General features: G+C 38.8%; 2 long non-coding RNA genes across 2 annotated transcripts in view; one reads left to right on the top strand and one right to left on the bottom strand.

Annotated features, from left to right (window-relative positions):
- Window positions 1-7,303, top strand: part of LOC147752827 (uncharacterized) — a gene marked incomplete in the record, with an annotated part of 14,888 nt that extends 7,585 nt beyond the window's left edge. Inside the window, 2 exon segments of the long non-coding RNA XR_015313016.1 lie at window positions 6,078-6,150; window positions 7,203-7,303. This is a non-coding gene — a long non-coding RNA (uncharacterized LOC147752827).
- Window positions 6,771-17,803, bottom strand: part of LOC111265336 (uncharacterized) — a 34,649-nt gene continuing 23,616 nt past the window's right edge. Inside the window, exons 2-3 of the long non-coding RNA XR_002683394.2 lie at window positions 8,510-8,661; window positions 6,771-8,366 (exon numbers count right to left, since the gene is read on the bottom strand). This is a non-coding gene — a long non-coding RNA (uncharacterized LOC111265336). The remainder of the gene's footprint in view (window positions 8,367-8,509; window positions 8,662-17,803) is intronic.

The following is a 17,803-nucleotide window of genomic DNA, read 5'->3' as shown; positions in this document are numbered from 1 at the left end:
ATAAGACGTCAAGTACGATATGTTTATTCGGCTTCGTGTTCGACTAAATACCCTTTAATCGAGAGGGGATCAAGGAACATAGAGCATACTTTGTTCCTTGTCATGGTACTCGGAATAATATCTTCTATAGCAAAAATAACATCGTTGCTTCGTCGTAAACCCGACACAGTTTTAGTTAGGCTCGGCAGCTGTTATAATGAATCTTCAATTCAAGGCGCCTTGTCTCAAGGATGCGTTAAACAATACAAGACTCATCGCTATTTATGTTATATAGAACTAGAGTGGAGATTGAAAACAAGCATTTATGAACCGAGACAGAGCAAGGAGCTACATGAAACTACTGGCACTATTTGTCAATACAATTCGACCTAGCTAGATACACATTTATCATCGTTCATTAAGATGTTTTTACGATAAATTTACTAGTTATGTATAAAAATATAAAATTATACGCATGTAAAAAAGTGAATTGGAAACGCAAAATTTGTTAGACTGTTTTTAGACATTCAATGGGGCTACTCGACTTTTGTATCACCTTTTAATTACAATTGTCATCAAGTGGCTGGCTTACCATGTCAATAAGTCGACTATATGTACTTATGTTTAAAGGTTACTAAATCGTTTGACGATGACACCACTGGATGATTGATAGGGATCTAGGATTGTTGTGGCTAAAAGGCAGTTCGAGCTTTCCAGCGATACTGAGTAAGTTTACGCATTGAGTGACTCGAGTTCTTCGACTTTTTCAAACAAGAACAACGAGCGCGCATAAGGTTTTGTGTAGGGAAAAAGTCAACCCCATGGACAATCTGCAGGTGTTACAGAATGCTTACGAAAACCAGACATTGAGTAACGCTTAAGTAAGTAAATGTTTCAAGCGTTTCGAAGTCGAACGGGAATCTATACAGGATCTAGACAGAAATTCTAAAAGGTTCTTGTCAGCGATCTCGAACAAGAATGTGGATAAGTTAAAAAAAAAAACTTGTGTTTACTAACCGCTATACGAGAGAATTACGATAAGGGAACTAACGAAAGAAATCGATTTTAGTTTGCTGATGTCAGACTATTTTGACATACTTTTTGGGTGTTACAAGACTTAAACAGAATTTTTACTGAAACAGCTGAATGTTCTGGATATGAACAATTTTCGGCGTTTCTAGAAGAGTCAAGTTCGCCTGGGGACGTTATTACGGATTACGACCCGTGGATGTACGGCAGTTTCGAGGAGACCAAAACGAAATATTTTATAAACGAACCCCGACCGAAAAAGGTGTCAGGATTTAGATTCAAAACAAGATTGCTCGTCACGTTTTTTTTTATTTTTAAGTCATTCATTTTTCATCCGACCTCATAGTCACCGAGGAGGACTATTGCGAAGTTTCAAAATTGCGTAACTTTGTTTAACGCAGGAGACCAGAACTGTGGAGCAACAAGTTTCGGGTTCTCCATTAAAACAGTGCACTGGCCCATACTTTCAACTCATTTTTGCAGAAAAAACTCGGTGTGTGTAGCCTAATCCTTATAGTTTCCGGATTTAACTCCCTGCGACCATTTCCGATTGTGAAAACGGATGACAAATCAGAAAACAAAGCGATTTGGGTAAACATCATCGTCAGTCATAGAAAGTGTTTCGTCTAGACATCTGTTTGTGTTTAAGTACAGTCTTAGAAATAATTAATAAGAAAAAGTTATAATTTAGACGGTGAATTCTGTGTATAACAAGGCATGGATGTAAGAAGGAACTCTGTGCTCAAATGTTATTATCCATCTCCGAGTATTTACCCGATTTCATTGCTTTTCTACATGAATATCCATTAACTTGTATATTAGCTCTATGCCTCCAATAAGCTTACGTTTTGCCACTTCGGCTTCAGCTGTACGCTTTTTTTAATTGTAAGCTTAATCAAGTTTTCTCTCTCGCAAATGCTAGGTTCTTTTCGAAAAAAAAAATTCAATTAACGTTGCTGGAGAGCTTCCGTATCTCTAACGTTAAAGCCATACAACCTTTCGGTATTCATTTGAGATTATCTTCATGTTAGTCGAGGGAAAACACGCCTCTTATGCTGTTGAAGATAAGAAAGGAAAACGAGCTTTCTAGTACATAACTGAAGCTAATACTATAAGTCCGTACATTTCTGGCTATTTTATTAACCGTGCCTGTTGTTTTTACTCAGTTCGTACCTATGGTGTTGCAACAATGATTTGCGGATTTGGCTGTGGGGAAAAATGCCCTGCATTAGGGAAGGGGTTTTCGCTCGGAACAATTCCTTGTACAGTTTTGATTATATCGTGTATATGGCCCATTTTTTCTTTGCACATAAACGAAGACGGTACATTTGGGGGCATCATCATGTTAAAATATACCTGGTGAAGGAAATCATCAATATTCTATTTAGGCTTTGTAGTGATTGCCTGCAAGACGCGCTATGCGCTTGTATTATTTGTGTAGCTGATCCTTCCAAATTGACTCAAATGAATCCGCTAGACCTTTACTCGGTGACTAATAAAATTGTTGTAAAACGTACTTCACATTTTTTTTGGTGTTACTAATAAATTCGTATGAACACATATATGTGCTAGTAATCTTGTTGTGTGATATAATTCAACCGTTTAGCTTGAAGTTGGCACTTTACTAAATGGACGTACTCGTCTTCGAAGATGAAGTACTGGTATCGAGCGTACGAAAATTCACCTTTCGTAATGCCTTCTGCTCCTTGAAAGATTTGAATTGGGTAGCGCAAACTCAAAAGCCTAACGAGATATCGGGAAACAGGATAAAGTCGGCTTGAAACGAAACGCAACGGTAGTGAGAACCGACTGCAGCGTAAAAACTCACGGGAGCAGAAGTGGACAAACGATCTTAGCCGTACCCATAAAGCGAAGACTACGGCTTTTCGCAGGGAAAACTCAGTAAACTTTTTGTACCTCGAAGCTAGACAACTTTCTATTAAAGTTTACCAGCAAAACGAACACCGTAATGTTGGGTGTGAAACCTTCTACAGAACGCTTGTATTATAATCGTTTATAAATTATGGGGATTAGATGTAAGTTACCGTACAATGATTATTTGAACTGTAAATTTAAAGTTATACCGCTGGAATAATGTTCAAAAGATTCTGACGGGTTCGTCTGTTTTTCATGGGTAGGTTTGACAGAATAGCACTATGATAAAGACGAGAAACACACATTCGTAAAAAACAATTTTGATACTGAAAAATACATAAAAATATTCGAAAATTGTGTAGGAAATCTGTGGTTCGTCTAAGTCATGTGGTACGTTGCATTGTGGATTAAGGTGGTACGACTCTGTTTAGTTTCGACCATATAGTATCGAAAAGCAGTTGTAGTCGAAAGCAAAAGTTAATACTTGGTAGTGGACCTGACTGCTTCAATAAAACTTTCCATTACAAACAAACCACTAAAGGATTAATCAGTTTAACGTACAGCTAGAGCGGCAGAGGCTAAATCCACCCAATTTAAAATTACTTGCACGCTGCCGCATCGTGCTGAAGTGTCTACTGCATAATATGGATACAAGTTACAATTGCCATCGACTTCAAGTTACTTGTTGATAGTTCTCATAGGTGAGATGTCCGCCTGTTCACACAGGAACTGATGCAAATAATTATTTTTTTCTCAAGTTAGACTTTTACTATAGCTATACAAGGGATTAGCTTAACATATTATTTTATATCTAAGTAGTGAAATCATGAGCGGTTCAGCTTTTTAAGTAGTCACTGGTTCAAACTTGCACCGCCAAACTGCTAAGTAGTAATACTACTGCTTTGTCATAAAAACGGCATACGGGTTTAAAGCGTTAAAAACCAATTTTCCTTGATAGCAAATGAAAGTAGATGTTATTATGATAGAATCTAGATGCAAAGAACGACTCTGCGAACGAATGCAGCCCATTGTCACAAAGTTTTATAGAAATATGAAATATTTCCATTCAGAAGAAAACTTATGAATAGAAATTTTTACACATAAAACAGTAGAACAAAAAACCCTGAAGTAGTAAACTGGGTCCGGAGCCGGCTTTATGACGAGGGGGTACTGGGTTCACTCTGCTACACGCTAGGTACCGCCATAACTTACTTATAGTTTTTAGGATCTATCCCCTCCCACAAGTTACTATCAATTTCGACGAAATCAGCGAAAAAACTGTATGTGCAAAGAAAATATAGCTTGGATGTTACAAATAAAATAGAAGGTGTTTGTATAATAGAACATTTCAGGATAATTTTTTGCCTATTTTTGTTTTTTTTTAGGTAACCATGGTACGCACCAATGGATGCTACAGATCTGACTTAGATGCGAACACATTCAGTCCAGCTACGTATACAATATTTGTGTTTTTTTTTTTTCGAAGTCAGCCAATTTAGCTGAACTGAATTCTCTAACCCTAATCGAATCTGTAAAATCGATCATTACAGACTAGGTTTAGCTGCAAGTAATTTGAACATATATAAGTTATCCTAAAGTGAAGCTCCTTAGAGTAAATGAGGATACATTCTGCCTATGACTAGGACCGGATCTTTTTTGCACGGAGGCCAGATTTTATGAGAAATCGATCCCAATCTATACGATTGGATAAATCATATCCTGGAAAGCCAGCTTGTAATCGTATCGTTTTATAGTCAGCTATACTTTTCTGCATACAACCAACCATGGTTGTTTTCAGTACGCAATTCATTATAGAGTTTTGCAGACGTTTTATAGAGTTAATGCAAATGTTGCAATAACTAAAAAGTAATTTCTAGGAGGGCTTAAAATGATACATAATCTTATCCAGAAAAACGAGCCCAGTTTGGTTTTTTGATCCATTGTCGTAGCTTCCACATTGAGGCCCTTGATCTCGATCTGATAAATTTCTGCTTCTGTTTCTTGAGGTATCCAAAGAAGGCGACGGTGGCTAGGAATCTTAGGCGTAGTATCATCTTTGGTAAACGGCGAACTATCAAATAAAAGTAAACGAGATGACTTTTTGCCGTGTGATGTAGATCTAGTAGGTATATTAAGTAACAAGCTTTTGTCTGATTTAACAAACATCGATTAGCAGCTGTAAGGTCTCTCCGAATAAGGCTCACTTTCCAGATCGCTATCGGTCACCATTAAACAGGAAACGACGCTCGGAGTCTTGATTGAGTGTGCCGCAGCGAATTCTCTCGTGCATTACTCTACCGTATGTGGGCTACAACTGCGGCTGTTATTGAAATACGAGAGTCTATTTGTACACGAGAAAAAAGTTGCTGGCAATAAATAGCGTATTGCTAGCAGCCATTTAAGCCCTTCCGACTTCAGTCCAAGCTACCATGTGAGGCCTAGTCCGGGACCACTAAATTTAGCGCTGTTCTAAAGCCATAGTTGGCCAAGCATACGCGTGTAGGATGACTTCAATACAATGACTCGTGCTTTTTGTTCTCTAAAAGGAATCCATAAGTACAGAATGAAGCTTAAGCTGTGCGAGGCCCCATCATTTAGACGAAGAGAGACAGCTTCGCTACCGTTGAGTCTTCTCTTGCCTTCCTTCCTGCTGTAGAAAACCCGGCAAAAGGTCAAAGACGTCTTCTCTGACACTTACCTATACCAAAATATTCAGAATTCGCTCTCTAGAAGTCGTATCAAATGGGATCTTAATGTAGACCAACGCCATATACAGGAAACCTCGGGGCTTGTCGAACATTTTTGTACGGTGGCCTTGACCAGTCCTACATGTTGTTTCGATTAAGTTCTGTCTTCAAAGCTAGTATCGTGTTTTCAAGATGACTCTCACACATCTTGAGTAAAAGGATAATCTTCTAGGCAACAGTTTAGCGAGCAGCCTCTAGTATATGTTTTTCTTGCAATTCCACGCTGCGACAATGGGGCATTTATTAAGTTAAAAAGAAAGTTCCCGCGGTGAGCTTTTTCCTGCATTCGGTTTATTGTGGTTTATTTGTATGTATGCATTTTACTGAACTGAATATATCACATGTAATGTTCCCGTAGCATTAAGTTATTATGTATGCCTTCCCACCAGAAGGTAGCGGATGAAGTGTTTAACCACATATTGAATTCTGGATCTGTGTTGAAAATAGGGCCGTAATACTTCGAAAATAGAAGCCGATTATCCAGCATACGGAAATGGTGAAAATTTTTCAGCGCTCTACAGTACGTAAGACTCAACAAAAGCTTCTATTCGAAATAAGGACGGGCAGCATTAACGATATTACGGCCTGTGGATTCGCATTGTGATATAAAAATATGAGCTATGATGTTAACTACCAATAGTAGAGCTGACTTGATGCAACTGGGCTAAATAAACGTGTCGATTAACTGTTTGACTTGTAAGAAGCTGTTTCGAATTAACTAAGTTTACTAAATGCAAAGTCAAACCTTTTTTGGATGAAGACCCAATTGGACTCAGGACCTTGGCTTTTTTCTTGGAACGACTCATTTCAGTTTCTGGTCCATATTTACATGGGCACGAGGAGCGTTTTTTAACGGTGTATTATCAGCAAATGAAGAAAAGTGGTAAAAACAAGTTTTTCTAAGAACGGGAATTTCTTTTCGACTTAATGGCTTACCTTTGTGGTCGGTTGTCTTTCGCTATTAACCGGGCTTCAAGATATTTTTTTCTTTAAAGTTCAAAGGAGTGTGCTGTGGGGAGTATGTTGAAGGGCAGGATTTAGCTGCTGACAATGTGAAAGATTGATTGCACTAATTGATGTACGCTGTCATACTTCCATTTTTTTCCAGTGAATAATTCTATTCCACAGAAAAGAATCTCACTTTGGATTACGTTAGTCGTAATTATATGATATCCTCGTCGTGTTAGAGCCAAGACCAAAAAAAAAACATTAGAACTGTGATTAGAACATTGCTGGTTCTTCAGGAATATATTTCGGAGCCCTGAATTTCACATTTTACAGAGTGTTATAGTCGTTTTTCTATGAGTGTATATTCATTTATCATCAATCTTATGCTAGTGTGTAGCATGTTCTAGCATTGATGACTAGACAGAGCTCCGTTTCTAAAAATGGAGAATTGCATTTGGGAAACGAACACCTTAGAACACTGAGAGCCGAAAAATTATATTTGCTGATGAAAATTTAATTTGAATTTTCGCGGGCAGTGCGGCTTCAACCATGATAACGCTATTGTTTATTATATATATATATGCAAAGAGTTTGAACTTTAAAAAGGAAGTAATGGTCTTGCAGTGACCGGAGCCACCGTTAAGCAGAGACGAAAATTTCAAGAGACGCCCAGACTCGAAAAACTTCATAGATACATTAGCAGACCTGAACCGTACCTTGGCTAGTTCCGGCTATGCTATCAATAAAACTATCTCGTGATATAATTACCACTCGAAAAGGATCGCTTCAAAATACTAGCCAGTACACTTGTTTGAGACTGTCATGCATGTAATGTTCCTGATGTCTAAAGTCGCAAGACTACCTTCGCCATTGGAGAACCAATGAACAACAGGACAACTAAAAATAGCCACTATAATCTTATATGAAATATTGGCCTAAAAGTGATATGACCAACAATTAATCTAATTGTTTTATTTTTATTTAAGATTGATTTTTGTAACTCATGTAAACAGAAGATATCAGCGCCTACCGGGCATACTGTGCAGCCCGAGCTTTGTTATTTCGAACTAACGGTATCAGATGGCGTCTGTTGATTTCGATCATGGCTAAATTTTTCACATGTCCCTGTGTTGCTTAGTTAAGAAGTTTATTAGTGGCTATATCTATTAGCTATATCTATTAGTGGCTATATATATTAGTTACTAATCGTACTGTATTTATTATAGATGATGTAGAAATGAGAATTCGTTAGTGAAAAATTTGACATATTTCCAAGTGTGCTAAAACGACTTGACCTTGCTAACTAACTCTGTGTGAATTACTGTTTTTTCGATGAGTATCTAGATCGTGTCCTACATTGGAACTAGCTAAATTAGAATCTGCAAACTGCAAAGTTGCAGTATTTTCAAAATAATAGGTATTTATATATGACAATTTCAGAAGAATTGCTTTTTACATTTGTTCCAAAACTTTCGTCACTTTGTCAGTACTCAACGTAACACGCTCTATCAGTTTTGTACGAAGTTTTCTACTACCAACATGTGACGCCTCCATTACGTATTGCTGCTTGATGTATGACGTCAGGCGGCTCTTATTTAGTAGTAGTAACTAGTTGGTTCATTGCGGACACATTTAGGTTCCTAGCTCCATCCCCTAAGGCACGTGCAGCTCTTCGTTTGGTTTGTTCTGCCCTGACGACAGTGCCTTCACGCGTCGTTTAAAAACATTTGATTGAAGCGTGCTTCCTTTTCTTCACAAGACCTGTCTTGGCCAGTCCTGAATAAGCCACTAAAAAGAGAAAGCACCGGTTGCGATCACGCGCAATTTCATTCATTTACCTTTGCTAATGGTACTTACACATTTTACATACACAAATTAACAACACAATATCACAAGATTGAAACAAATATAGAATCATTAAGGCACCTTACTTGATATCGATTATAGGCATTTGTAGCACTTCGATAATCTGGCAAATGTCGTAACAATGGCACCGAAGCGTAACGGGCATGATACCTATCACAGTTCCTTTCGCATCTGGAGCATCCGCATTTGCCGTCAGACTCGTGACTCCCTGCAAAATCTATGGTAAAACGTAAAGTATGGTAAAATCTATGGTAAAGAAAGTTAGGGCATGTCGGTTTAGTCGACGCATTCGCTATTCCTTAGCAAATCCCAATTGTCAAATTGCTCCGATTTTTGCTCTCAATTTCTAAGGTTAGTTTTAGATTCCGTTACTGAGAGTCAACAGAGGCGAGTCGGCAAGGAGATTTTCGATCCACCTCTTTACATTAACCATTTTTATCGCACCCGGATTAAAAAAGTTCTTATCGATCTTCGAAGATTTTTTACCTCCAGTTGTTGAGGTTTGCCTTGAAGGTCTCTGTTGCCGAGTGCTCGAAGCAATCATGCAGGTCTTTACACAGCACTAGCAAGTTGACTAAAAGATAGGCGAGGCAATATCCGATCGTTATGTGTAGTCCCAATGCTCTCTTGAAGAAAGAGCTCTGGCACGATTGAATCGTTCGAAGATCGAGATCCTCCCAAATGGTGCATTTCCCACATGTTGCTATTGAGCTGTTTTGAGGTCAAGCTGGGAGCGGTTGCGAGCGACAAACGATAAAGCAATTTGATCGCTCAAGCAGCAGATATTACGTCTTTCGAAAACATGTGCGACAAAACTTTCGCCGTTGACGAGATGACAACCCTAAATAAAGGGAGTGATCATGGTACAAGGAGATCGCTGTCCTGCTTCCCCTGCCTTAGTCAGGTTTATCAGGCCCTGTGACTGGCACGAAGAGCCGGACTAGAGTTGACTGCATCAGAAACCTGTTAGACTCGCATATCCCTAAGTCGTCCGTATACATGATGATTTCGACTAATTTCTTCGGCTCTCTTTTTTAATCAAGAATGCCCTTCAGTAAAACAGAAAATAGCCCCTTAGTTGAGCCCCTTAACCAGTTGTCAATGTAAAAGGCGGAAGTCTGGTCACTCGGTTTTTAATTTTATTGTTCTGATGTAGAGTGGTGAACAGATTAATAGAGACTGCCACGTCGATAGGCGTGAGCATAATCTGGGAGCCATGTCGAAGGTCCCTTTGAAATCGACGAACACCGCGTACAGCGTGACTAATGCTCTCTGGACGTCGACCACTGGGGCCCCCTATATGTTTTCCATAGGGCGTTCTCTTAAGGATGTATGTTTCTCCGTTGGGACGGTACGAACACTTTCCAAACTAATGTACGGTATTGTAATTAGTAGGCCGGAGAGCAGTTTGTAGCAGACGCTTTCTTTAACGATTCCTCGCCACAATTCAAAGATCCAACACCGCGGTGCCAATACGAAAGCGCATTTGGGATATAGCAACATGAACTGTTACTGAAATATATTATGGTGCATTGACATTAGCTCTTCCTACACCATGGCGAACAACGACATCGCGTGAGGTGGAGTATCTCATGACTCAAACACGCCCGAGAAGACGGCCCAGAAGCTAATCAGGTAAGCTGCCGTAGTGCATTCGCTGCTTACATGGCTGTCGTTCTGCATCGACGATCAGACGGGTCTTGAACCATTTTAAGATACATTTGCCATCGTGGTGTTCGCATTGTTTTAAACAGATCATGTTTAAATCGGGAGATAGCGGATAAGATTCAGGCTATAGTTTGGCTATGAGTCTAAAATCTATCTGACCCTCTGGACAAGGCAGCAAATATAGTTGAACCGATTCCTCTCCTTTCTGGGAAGACGGAGGAACTCTACGACGGACAGAAAATTTCAACCAAATTCTGCGCATACGTTATACCCTTCATACTTGTATATACTTCAAATACTGGAAAGCTTCCTGGGCACGTTCAGGGAGTCTGTCCATATTTACTAATCATAACAAAGCATGGCGTGCTGGCTGCATCTTGGCTACAACTTGATTGTCGGGGTCTATTGCCATGAGCGTGTCGCAAGGAGTCGGCATCTAGCTAAGATGATCAGCCAGTAAACGAAGTTTATCTTCAACATGCCCATAGTGCGACTCAAACTGGGCCGGTCGAAAGGACAAAAGAAGAGGTAAACTAAGAGCACACGGCATCTAACTTGCTGGCCTATTGTTCGCATATGAATACGTATCTGTTGAGGATATGACCCAATGCATATTCCTTTATGTTATGGACGCACTCCACAATGGCTGTTGCGCATTGAGGACTAAAAGACACGAGCTTATTTTTCAAGAGAAGGTGGACATTGGTGCGATCAAATCAAATCTGAGCTGACTTTTTCCTGTTATGAGCCTTCGTTACATTCGTTATGAGCATTGTGAGCATGTTCTATTGGCTCGTTTAAAATTATGTGTATTTCGTGAGGGAGATGATAAATTGCTGCAAGGCTTTCCTAAAGTACCTAAAGCCAAAGCATCGTGATTTTGGTGCCAAAACCACACTTTTGGCTTGAAAAAATGAATTGGTATCTTGTTGGAATTGTCACACTATGCGGTCTTACATGCGCTTATTTTACGACAGCCATACTCGGCAACAATTCTCCATCTGATGGCTTAACTAGCTTTTCCGCTAGGTAGTCAGCTATCCGCAACGGTTTCGAAACAGAGACCAGACTAATGTCTGGCGATAAATCAATTACATTAGATGTTTATTGAATCCCGATTTTTCGTGCAGAATGTCAGCGTCACTAGCCGCAACGGGAACGAGACTTAGAACAAACGGTGAGACCGAACATTATGCTAGCAATGAGACCGGAGAGAATCATAGCGTTTGCTGGGTGACCTATAAGGACATGTTGTAACCTTAAGTTATGGTTACAATAAATAATTTTGAAAAACTACAAGAAATTTCGGCACCAAACGCAGCAGATGGCATTGCGGGCCGTAGCCGAAAAAAAAAACGGAGCCATATTTATTATCACTTATATTCCCTTTAGCTACAAATCCTTGTTAAGAACATAGCTACAAAACATGTGTAATGAAATAAAATGTTAAAGTTGAACGCTGGCTAACTACGTAACATTTTTTTCAAACGTATACCTTTATATTTTTTGAGTTTTTGTGACAATCTGCTAGTCACGATCTTTTAGAAGCAGACATGATGATTGAGTATTATTCTAGAAGTTCAGAACCTGCTAACTCGTGGAATGGCTTGACTGAATTAATAAATTGCCACATTTTAAAGTGAAAAATGGGTTTTGTTATAGGCGACCGCTTTTTGATTGAACGTGGCGCTGGAAACACCCTGGTGGACTAGCTATGTGCTATGTCTAGGGTTGTTCGCGCAGCTCTACTTGGTTTAGTTAAACGTATGACGGTTCGTTAGCAGCTCGTTGCAAAAAAAAACACTGAATTTATTGTAGCCAAATAAATCAGGCCAACAAACAACAGCTATTACGTAAGAGTCCTGTAAGCCAATGCTACAATAGCATTGGATGGACGTACCCGCATATAAACTCCACTTAGAAAGCTTTCCCTATTTTTGTGCCCATAATGCCTTATTATTATTATTATAACAGCATTTTCTGATTGCGTATCTGTTAACAAACAAATGGTTTAATTAAATACACGGAACCCCTCGTTTGTCATCATGAAGTTGCGATGATGAGTGAATAAATCTCTTTGATAAAATCAAATGAGAGGCATTAGACACAGATGAGGTCTGCAATGCGAATATTGGGCTAAACAAACAAACAAACAAACAAACAAATTATCTAACTTAACTGAATCCGGAGTGTTTGTGTGAGTGAGTCCAGATGACAATTGAGCAGTTCATTGTATGTAAAGTATCATCGATCGCTGAAGCATCCCACAACGTTCTGTTTTTGCAACATCAGGAAAACGAGCGATTGTGAACTGCAAAGTGCCATTAGGATATGCAGTCCATATTTGTTGGCTTGGATGAAAAAAATAGTCGCGGCGGTAAGCTTGTCTGACTGTTCTTCGCTCTGTAAATGAGTATCACGAAAATCACGGATTCAACGCTACAAGTATGGAGCGCTGTGGAACGCCAGAGTGACCGATGTTCTATACAACCGTATAAACAACGTTTTTGCACGGTATCGTGCACATAGATTAAATGAACGAAATATGCTATTTACTTGTATGCTGCATTGTATTCGACGAAGTGCAGAGAAGAGTGTCCTCTGACATGCGCTACGTACAAATGATCATGAAAGTGGAACTCTATTACTAGACAGGGATAGTGTGTTTCTACTTAGAGTCAATTGAAACATTTTCTACACCGACAAGAAGAGCCACATGTGCCGAATCACGATGTAGATATAAACGGTCTCATTGTTTCTTGTCCTACCTCTGTACGCACCCCTGTATTTCAGTGTGGGCTTGCTCCTAATATTATCTATACTATGATAAGGTCATCTGAATATTCGTCGCCTGAATGAAGAACAACTATTGGCCGAAATAGAGGAACGAATTACGGAATCCTGGTTAGGGCTTTAATTTTCTTTTCCATTCCTGTGCTGCAAAATTAATTCTACTCCAAGCGTATGCGATAACATTTTTCTACTTCGAACAGCCGATACGGTGTGAAGTTTGTGCAGCGTCGTTATAGATATTTTGTTATCTCAAGACACTGGCTATTTGACCTTTACAATCACGTTCGTTATTCGAACGAGTAGGTGCGCGCATTTGAAAATTGTTACGTAGCTTCCCCAGGGATTCGCGTTTACATCTATTGCACCGACACTGCACAAGCTCCTCATCAGCACATTGATTGTATGGCCTATGACCAAACTAATTCTTCCAGCCGCAGAACCTTTTGCCGCTGTCTCTTCCAGTCAGCTCCTACCTCCACTTTCTACTATCACCGCAATAAGCGAAAAGTAATTGTGACACGTACACACTACAGAGTACGTGAGCGAAGCAAGAACGGCCTTCTACCAAAAGACAGAGGAGAATTGCAATTGTTTTACCTCTCACCGTTCATTTAAGTCCATGAAGATAATAATAATAGCAATAGTAAACGCACCCAAAGTGCTCCTTTTTGTAGAGTTCGTTTAGGACCCAATAGAATAAGGCGTCTTACAGCAAGAATATTTATTCTTCTAAAAACTTCTTTACGATTCTTGTTATAGCAGTGGTTACTTCAACCTACCTACCTACCTACCCGGCGGCCTTAGAAGGTTGGACATCATCATACATACGTACCATGGCTGTCAAAAGAAAATATATGTTGTTATCTTGCACAAGCGACAAATACTCTTTTTGACATTTTGCCCGCTTCTGATATATCGTACGTTACCTTCCGGAGCTGAACGTACTGCAAATCAGAGAAACTAACTAGACATTTTTCTACTTTAACAATGTTCATTTGCCACCTTTATCCGTATCATACTCACAGCTGAAACAATTCTATCAGTATTTACACATGATCATCACATGATGATGATGATGAATTTAAATTTGTTAACACTCGTATGATTGTTATCGAACTATACCATACGTTTTTTTTTTTTCGTATATATATATTTCTTTTTTTATGTGAACACAATCACGCGACCATTTTTATTGCTTTTCCTTCTGTACATTTTTTTTTAATCTCGATTAGATTAATTCCACATCGTAGTTTATTACAAGGATCAAAAGGATATTTTTTACGATGCTATAGTATCCATGATCACCTTTCAGGACTTTTATAATTAAATTACTTCAAGTCGCGTTTGAGTATATTCGTCAAACTAGAATTCGTATGGTATACATTGTGTGAAATTTTTTTGAGTAATAGCGTTTTTGCTGTTGTAATGGATACCGAGAAAGTCCATATCAGGAGTTATTTCTTTATGGTGTGTTACGAAAGATATCGCAGTTCCTTTTACTTCCCAACAAAAATTTGCGCCTCATCACTTTATGCCGTGATTTCAATGACGGTTACTTTCTGATAATTCTGTGGTGGCATCTTCGGAAAATTAAGCCACGCTAGGTAAGAAGGTACACGGTTACGAGAGACAGTACGCACTTTACTGCTTCCATAAATGTATCTAGAAGGACACCAGGGAGAACTTCAGGTCAGAGGTCGACTACAAAGGTCAGTTAATAGGACATCATAACACACGTTAATGATGCAAGGTAAAAGCGCATCTGCACAGTATATTCTCCAATAGCCTTGTCTTATGTCAAGGGGGTCTTTCCGCCCAACTAATGGTAAAAAAGTAGAGAGCGCTCATAACACATGCACTGTTTAGCATATGATTCACACAATAGCCATAAGACGCAACAAAATCAGTTGGCAATATTAAGCAGTTGCGACGTCTACTTATCACAATCATCGTAACAAATAACACGGTATGCCTGTTCGGCCCCATCTACAATATTCATGCACTTCTTCAACTGGGCATCAACATCGCTGGTGTTTTTGGATTCACGTTATTCGGTAACAGGTCTCAGTTCAGAACGATAGCTAACGCTCAACCCAGTGGCATGCCTTTGACTATTGATGCACAATTTGCAAATGACTATTCGCAGGCAACATTCTTCGCTTATTATCTAGTCGAATTCACTTCAATCGTGAAGTCCACTTCGAAGTTCTCTCCTATAAAAACGTAACTCTTTGGTAGCGCAATTCCCCCTTTACCATTTTACAGATGCGCATAAGAGCTACGATTTCTGCTTTTCATTGGTATACAAAAACTGTTGTCCGTGCAAAACCCTTTCGCCTCTGCAGGCTATTAATTGTTGCCAGCCGCTCGTCGCATAGCAGAGCTAAGTAATGGTCTGCTTGAATCAGTGCTGAATGAATCCGCCAGGTCGTCACGTTAGGCAAAAAGCATGTGATGCCGGGAGGCGTGATCTCAGACGCTCTTGGAGGGGTTCAACCATCCCTGCTTTTACCGCTACCTCCAAACTGTAAAGATAGCCCACAAGATTGATCTGCCAGAGGCTCAGGAGGGCGAAAATGACCGAAAGGCACAGGAGCAATAAGGGTTCTAAACAATAAGCGTGTTTGTTGGCTGTAATCAATGGCTATAAGAAACCAATAATTTGAAAGATCTCTTTTCCGTCGTCTGTGTTAGGCAACAGAACAGATTTATAACGACTACACATTTTGCAAGTACTTTATTAAGAAAACATTGAAATTCAATATTGTATTCTATCGATTCCAATTGAAAAATGTAAAACGAAAAAAATTTTCTTACTATGGTTTTAAGGTATATAATACATCAATAATACATTGTAATATAATAATTTTATGCTAGTATTGCGCCATTTCTAGTGCGCTTTTTAGACATTAAGGTATTTTTGCTTTAATCAAACGGAGTTTGAAGAAGCATTCAGGTTCTGGCTCCGGTGTCCGGATTTTGTTATTATCAAATTATTATCAAGTTATTATCAAACCTTTGCCCTAAAAAAACAACCCGAAGCTTAAGTGCGGACAATTGTATATTATTATCTTCACCGTAACGCTTTGTTCTATCTACTTCGATTCTTCAAAGATATCCATTTTTCGCTCTCGAGTATACTTGTGAATCTATCGGAAGTCAATACTGCGAATAACTGATCTTCTTTTAGTAGTCTTCTTGCCATTGAATTAATACTAACTTTAGTGCATATGGAATTTTTCACAGGGAATACTACAGGGAAGGTGTAATTATACTTTACTGATCAATTATATAATCCCGAGAAAATAGTATCCCGTAAGCTCAATGCAGCCAATCTTAAACTGTATGTCCCTTACAAAATCGTTGCTTGTCTGGATTTTGAAAACCAGTGGGAGAATCATCACAGGATTAGGTCACATAGAAAACAAGTTTTAACTATATGGAAAAACAGGTAATATTAATATAGTTAGTAACCAGCAATTAACAAGAAAAATATGCAACAAAAGTTAAAAATAAGACACTATAGTTCTACGTACACCATGTACTAGCAGTAATAAAGCTACACACCTTACAGATAAGCTTTGTCTTAAATACTATAGAGTCCGCTTGAGTGCATTGTACGGAAGCTAAAATGGCAGAATATTATTAGGAATAAAATAAACTTTCTCTAACGATATTATCCCATAAATTCGCTTCGGAACTGCACCTAATTTTGGATGCAAGCCATTTTTGCTTAGGCAACTTGAACGAAGCCTCGTTCATCCTACAAGCAGCTTTTCAATTCAATTTTTCTCGAAGTCGATACCCTTACGGGACGGGTCTGTGGGTTTCGGTCCGGGCCCGTTTAATTTAACAACTATAATTGTTTGATATTAAATCCAGCCTGACGTAAAAAGGATAAACTGTAGTTTTCCCGCCTATGCCTGCCCAGTCGTACCTAAACATTTTGGAGCTATTTTGTTCGTATACGCTTGCCAGGGATATGAACCAACTCTAAATTTGTTATTAAAAAAGTGACATGTTGACCTTTAGTATATTTCACCACCGTGATTTTTAAATATGGGGTGTTAATTCAGTTTTTGGGACACAGGTGAGTAAGGTCGGTTGGCAGTTTACCTACGACGTTGCGAATGATACAGTGGGCTGACCTGTCACCCAATCTTCTTTGTACGTACAATTAAATTATATTATATTATATATCAATTTATAAAAACATTTCATTGAAATAACTTGAAAATGTTTTCATTGATGTGTTAACTCCGTTTGTAGGACGCCACCAAAGTTTAAGGAGTGGTTTATTCTTTTCGTTAGTATATAGTCAAGTAAGAATTTAGACACTTGGATTTCCGTTGGCTTATTGATTCTGTCTCTAAGTCGTCACTAACCCTTACGGACTTTCTTTATTGTTTTTAATTTATTTTACAAAAATAGTTACATTTTTTTTTTTTCGACATTTTGCTCGCCTAACCAACTGTTCAGCCACTTCAGCTTATTACAAACTCGCTTAAAAAATCACTCGAAAGTAACTCAAAGCGTATTTTCATTTTGTTGTTACACAGGTTAACTGATACTATGTCAGCTCGATAGTACCGACAGAGCAGCGATCGTACGGTTACGGTTTTAGGCGGCTTCACCACTGTTTTGCTATTCATCATATTATACATACAATCTGTGTAGACGTAAAAAGCTAACTACGTTTATAATAGAAGTGGCGTCGGATAGTGGTCAGATATTCGTTAAAAAGCTATAACCTAATAGGTTTTTTCTTTTTTTTTTTTTCTAAAATACAGTTTGAAAACGGTTTGTTGTTTGTACAAGACAAATTGAGCGCACTTGTAAACGCAACTCGATTTTTATTCTGATGATATACTGGCGCGAACAATCTTAAGGGCCGTTTC

Source organism: Varroa jacobsoni, unplaced genomic scaffold (assembly GCF_002532875.2).
Source record: "Varroa jacobsoni isolate VJ856 unplaced genomic scaffold, vjacob_1.0 scaffold_958, whole genome shotgun sequence".
Taxonomy (NCBI): domain Eukaryota; kingdom Metazoa; phylum Arthropoda; class Arachnida; order Mesostigmata; family Varroidae; genus Varroa; species Varroa jacobsoni.
This window is presented reverse-complemented; position numbering and strand designations above follow the sequence as displayed.